Source organism: Nycticebus coucang, chromosome 21 (assembly GCF_027406575.1).
Source record: "Nycticebus coucang isolate mNycCou1 chromosome 21, mNycCou1.pri, whole genome shotgun sequence".
NCBI classification, from domain to species: Eukaryota; Metazoa; Chordata; class Mammalia; order Primates; family Lorisidae; genus Nycticebus; species Nycticebus coucang.
Window position 1 is genome coordinate 52,655,046 of NC_069800.1, and position 6,000 is coordinate 52,661,045.

The window sequence follows — 6,000 nt, forward strand, 5'->3', positions numbered from 1 at the left end:
GGCGTTCAAGATCCCCCAGACCTGGCTTCTGTCCCCACCTGGCTGGCCTCATTTCCTGTGACTCCCACTCCCCAAGCCCCAGCCTCTGTGTGAGTGGCATCAGCCAGTGGGACTCACAGCACCTCCCCCTTGCCCCTTGGTCTGGAGGCTGCTTTCCCTGCTGCCCCCTTCCTTCAGCCCTTAGGTGACCGCTCCCAACCTGCAGGAGTGCTTAAATAGCCCTCCTCCTGCCTCTGCTGCCTCGCCCACTGGCTCTCGCTGGTATGAGAATTGTTTAATTGTCTAATTGTCTGTCTGTCTCTTTCCCTGGACCACCAGACTCTTGTTAGCTGGGATTCAGTCTGCTTGCTCATGATTGTCTACCATTTAGCACAATGTTTGGCATGTGGTAAACAGTTAATATCTATGAAAATGTGTGTAGAGTAATGAATGAATGGATGGTCGGACAGACAGGTGGATGGGTGGATGCACGGAAGAGGTACTATTTGGGTTGGGTTCTTAATGCTTTGGAATATCTTCAGGACAGCATTCAGGTGGAAAGGCAGGTGGGGCTGGATGCAGGAGTGTCAGATTGGAGGCACAGTGGGAGACAAAGGAGGATGCAGACGGATTACAAGGACCTTGAATGTCATGGTGCCGAGTCTGGACTTAATTCAGTAGGCAATGGGGAGCCATGGAAGGGTTTTAATCAAGCGAGTGACACGATCCCACCTGCGTTAGTGAAAGATCGCTCTGGTTGCCGCAGGGATTGCAGTGGGAGGGGATCAGAGGCTGAGAGGCCAGAAAGGAGGCTGACACAATGGGTTAGGCAGGAGCCAGTGAAGTCTGACCCAGAGCAGGGATCCCGGGATAGGTGGGAGGGGAGAAGAGGGAGAGACTAGAATAAAATGAATCTGTGGGAATCTAGAACATGTTCCTATGTCCCTGGCTGCAGGCAGGGACTGGGCAGTTTCCATACCCCTCTAGGCAAAAGCAATCCCACAAAGGATCCTGAGGTCAGAGACAGATCCTGGTGGTCCTGATTCAACTCCCCTCCTGCAGGCCTGCAGGGGTGCAGGCAGCCAAGGTCATGCACAAAACCACACAGACAGGATCTGTGGCCTTTAACTGCATGGGACCCAAGCGGGACAAATAGGTATATTAATGACAATATTGCTTCATTTATGGAATTTTCTGTGTGCCAGGCTCTGTACTAAGCACCATACACACTCATGTACATTTAATCTTCACAACAACCCAGTGAGGTAGGTACTACTTCCTTCTCCATTTTACAGAGGAGGAAACTGAGACTCAGAGTGGTAAAGTAACCTGCCCAATATCACACAGCCAGGGTGTCACAAACCCAGGCTGGTCTATGCTCTTAATTAGCTGTTTGTATTACATAAAGGAAGGAGCTGATAGCAAGCGAATGGCTGATGACCTGTGGTCTGATGAGGAAGCAAGACGTTCCTGGCCTAAACCCAATGTGACCACAAGAAGAAGCCTGCTGATGGAACATGGAGGAAAATGCAGGAGAGGCAGGGAATTCCTCCAGGCTCCTGCACCACATACGTTCAGACTCAGACTCACGTATTCAGAAAGGTGTCTCCACTAGAAGAGAACTGAGCTAAGGAATCAGTAGTATGTGTATCTTTAACCCCCAGATGGGCCACCTTTGTAGTGATTAAAGAAAGGCCTCCTCCTGGGTGGGTGGGTGGGGCAAGCAGCCCTACCGTCCCATGGATGTTGAGTATACGAAGCCTTTTTGCAAATTAGGAAAGTATCCCCAGGTGGACATAGTCTACCTTTATGCCACATGATTTGTTGAGTATAGCTTAAAATGGATTTCAGCCCCTACACTTCCCCAAATTGAATGCCCTTGGACAGTTAACAACCTCTCAACTGTACATAATAGCCATGCCATCCTGTACCCCTATTTCGCAGTAGCCACCATATGCAACAAGAAAACATCCCCCCACGCCCCCCACCACCAGATACACAGAGCTCAAACCATTCCACAGACAACTTTCTTGTTAGGCCTTGCCTTCTCCATGGGAGAAAAGACGAAGTCCTATTATGCCCACTGCCCTGATGAAAAAGTTGAGGTCAGAGTCTGTCCTGATGGTGAAATATCTAGGCTTCCTCTACAGAGGTCAGACTTAAAATGCAAGGGTCTAGGACGCAGAGGCTTCTAGTCAGAATCTCCATCTTCAGGGTGCTCTGAGGAGCCCAGGGGAGGGTAAGCCCACCCTTGCTAGGGGGCATGAGCCTTCTCTCCCTGAGCCTTGCCTGATAGGGGTTGTCCCTGACTTATCCCTAGCCCCTAGCACCCTTCCTGCCTCAGCTCTGGTGAGGGATGAGCTAGCCCCAGCCCAGCTACCTCCTGAGAGGGTCTTCTCTTCTCCCACCCCTCCCAGGCTGCAGCGTCAGCTGCTGCCCAAGTTCTATAAACAGGAATCATTTTTTTCTTTCTCTGTCTCTCTATACCTGAGGCTGCATTTCCGAATGGAGCTTCCTGATGGAAGAGTAGGGGTGGGGGAAGAACAGAGAGAGAGGAGAGGAAATTTAATTGGCTGACTCCTGTCACACATGTGCTTAATAAACTGGGCTGCTACAAACTTTGCTAACTCAGGAGGAGACAGGACCTCCTAGGGTCTTTGCCACAGTCCCAGCACTGAAGCCCTAGTGCTTTTGCAAAGTCCCCAGAAAATCCAGGGCCTGGGAAGTGGCAGGGGGATTGGGAATCTGGCCTCTAAGCATTATTCCAGACCCCCAGCAGCAACATCCTGGAGTCAGCCACCCTTCCACACACCCACTTTCTACAGAAGGACTGTGACTTGCCAGAGGTCACAACATACTTTTAGGGGCCAAGCTTCTTCCTCGGTGTTTGTTATTTAGGGTTCCCTGTCAAAGACACTTAACAGCTTTCCCAGGCACTGGCTTTGGAGGATTGGGTGGTGTCTAACTTAAACACTTCATGCTGCCTTTAAGCCAGTGTCTTCCTGTTCTGTCTGTAAAGTGACACCAAAAAATGGCTCCAGTTCACCCCAGGCCTGCCCCGTATATAAGCAGAGTTGGTGAGGCCTAGACATCAGGAAACCTGGGTTCCCATTCTCGCTCTGGATATAGCTTCTGATATGACCTTGGGCCTCCATTTCCAATACTTTAAATTGGGAAAAAGGGCAGCCCAGGGGGTCTGCAATGTGCTCACAATTAGGAACAGGCAAGGGGGTTCTCACCTCCAGGAGCCAGTTGACTGAGTCACTCAGGAGGGGCAGGTGCGACTCAGCTGAGGGAGACCTGGCTAGCTTTGCAAAGCGCCTTTCCCAGAGGCATTGGCATTGGTGGTCCCAGAGGGGCACACAGACACCACCAGAGAGCAGTGTTTGCATGTCCACAACAGCCTTCTCTTCCAAGAGCAACGGAAGAGGAACAGAGGAATATCCCAGACACTGGGAAAGGGGGAGAGCAAGGATACAGCGAGGTGGAGAGTGGCTGGGGTGGGGGGATAGGAGGCAGGGGACTGCTGCAGAGAGAAACTGAGGCAGGCAGGATGGGCGGGAGAGGAACTGCAAGACCGAAAGGATGTAATTATGGTTATGGAGGCTGAATTCCAACAAGGGAAGTAGATTAGGAGTAGCTAAGGTGCAGAGAGTATAGATGGACGAGTATACGGGACACGAATAAGGGGCGGAGGGTGTGGTGGTTAGGGAGGAGCTTTGGCGTCTAGGGCAGTGGTGGTGCTGATATAGGGCAGTGGCACTGGCTAGTGGGGTAAGAGGATGAGACCCTGAACTGCCCCGGAGGAGCCCGCAGAGGCCGGCAGCAGCCAAGCCTTCAAATGAACAGCTGTGTGTGCTGGGGGCACCAAGGCCAGCTCCAGGGACCCGGGGAGCTGGAATCAGGACCATGGAAAACAGTTGAAAAGCGCAACCCCTGGCGACGCCCGAAAAGGAGGAAGAGAAGACTGGAGGTTCCCAGGAGCTCCAGGATTGGAAGCCCTTGGCCGGCTTGGAGCCGCAGCTTCTCTGCCCGCCACAAGGGGGTGCCCCCCCGGCTCGGGGAGACCTTGGGGGATGCTGGGCTCCTCTCCCCGCTGCAGCCTCTCCTGGGGGTCTCCCGAGGCGCCCTAGCTAGAGCAAGGGCCGAACAGTGCCAGAGAAAATGGAGTGGGGAGATCAGGTCGGGAGGTGTGAGGGAGACCGGTCTGGACTGTGCCCACCGAGGGCCGCCCGGCACCTTGCGCGCTCACACAGTCTACTCCTCCCCATTAAGCGCCCCGGTCCCCAAGGGTAGCCCTAGGTGGCATTCCCTTTGGACGTGAGGCTGTCGGGGGGCCCTTCCTTTTTCCGTGGCGGGGACAGAGTCCGCGGAGTTGGATGCTAGGGAGGAGGGTAGCGCTGGCCCTCGCTCACCGCTTGTCTACCCGACGGCCAGAGAGCAGCTGGGTCGCGCTGGCAAGGCCAGCAGGGGTCCCTGTGGGCTGGCTCCCCCTGAGGTGGCCGCAACCGTGCGTGTCGCCGCGGCTGGAGTCTTGTCTCTGGGTACCCCCCGGACGCGGCACGACCTCGCGCGCACGCACACACACACACACACACATACACACGCGCTCACACGCTCACGCCGTGCGGTATTTCCCGGCCCCGGACCCCGCCTCTGGGAGGGGCCCAGGAGCCAGCCCCGGTGACAGGGTGGGGGCACCGGGGACGCCTGGGTTCCGGCCCCCGCGTTACAGCTGCGTGCCACCTTCTCAGTCCCTTCAGGTGCGCGGGCTCGGCCCCTGGCGCTGCCACCCCTCGGCCCGCGGGGGTCCCGGAGGCTTCCGGGCGCGCGGTGGGCGAGGTGGGGGACGGGTGGGGGGCCGCGGGCTTCGAGCCGAGAGGCAGCTGGGCTCCGCGCCGGGGAAAGTTTGGACGTGGGAAACTCCCTCCCCTCCCGCCCCGCCGAGAGGAGGGGGCATGCGGGGGGCCGGGCGCAGGCACCCGGTCTCCCCCTGCAGCTGGAGGCTCGCCCCCCGCGCCGCCTGCCGGGCCGCTACTGCCGGCCAGGGGGCTCCCTCTGGCTGGGCAGCCTCCCCTCAGCAGCGATCTGGCAGCCCCTCCCGTGGCATCGCGCGCTCTTACCTCGGGGAGCGGCCCGGGGCTCCCCCCAGTCCTGCTGCCTCGGGACGCTGCGTGGGGCGGGAGCCCCGGCGCGGGTAGCGGGCGAGTCCGGAGCCCGGCGGCCGCCCGGAGGAGCCGGAGGGAGAGCCGGAGCTAGAGGGGGAACCGCGGCGGCGTGTGCGTGCGTGTGTGTGAGCGAGAGAGCGAGAGAGCGAGGGAGTGAGCGAGCGGGAGCGAGGGAGTGTGCGTGTCTGACTAGGGGGGAAGTGTGCAAGGGACGGATCCCTTCCTTCCTCCCGCAGCCTCTGGTGGAGACTTGGAGAATGCAGCGCCCGCCGGGCAGGAGCGCCGCGCAGCGCCCAGCCGCAGGCGGCTGCCGGCCCGAAACCCGCAGCAGGGGAGCCCCGACCCGCGGCTCCCCAGCTCCGGTCCCCCGTAGCGGGGCGCGCGCGTGTGGGGAGGGGTTGGCTTTCCAGCTGTCTCGGGCAGCCAGGTCCCAGGAACCCCCCGGGGGGGCGGTGCCCCTCCCTCCTCCAACCCCAGATCCACGCGAAGGGAGCGCCCCCAGGAGGGGGACCATCCACATCCCCGCCTGGCAGCTCCCCTGGTGGCCGCAGTTTGAGACCCGGCCCTATTACTGGACCACCTGATTTTACTGTTTCTCGGGCTTCCCATTTCCCCGGGCTACTGTGGGAGCCCGGCCTTAGAGGAGAGGGGGGTCAGGCGAGGGTGGGGCCAGGCTTCTCCAGTGGCCGCCCCTGGCTAGCTGCCCAGAAAGGCCCCTTGCACAGACTGGCCAGTTTCAGAAACAACACTGCTCATTGAAGTGGCGAAGAGAGCAGTTCCCAGGGCCGCAGGTCTCCAGGCAGGTGAGAAGTCAGGTGTCCCGGCAGCAAGCCGTGTGGGCTTTCCCTCCTCT

At 58.5% G+C, this 6,000-nt stretch overlaps 1 protein-coding gene across 3 annotated transcripts in view; it reads right to left on the reverse strand.

The window, feature by feature from the left end:
* Positions 1-5,352, reverse strand: part of CDH22 (cadherin 22) — a 124,946-nt gene extending 119,594 nt beyond the window's left edge. For all 3 annotated transcript variants that reach the window (XM_053574623.1, XM_053574622.1, XM_053574621.1), the window contains exon 1: positions 5,103-5,352. The gene's annotated coding sequence lies outside the window, so the exon portion shown is untranslated. The remainder of the gene's footprint in view (positions 1-5,102) is intronic.
* Positions 5,353-6,000: the final 648 nt, after the last annotated feature.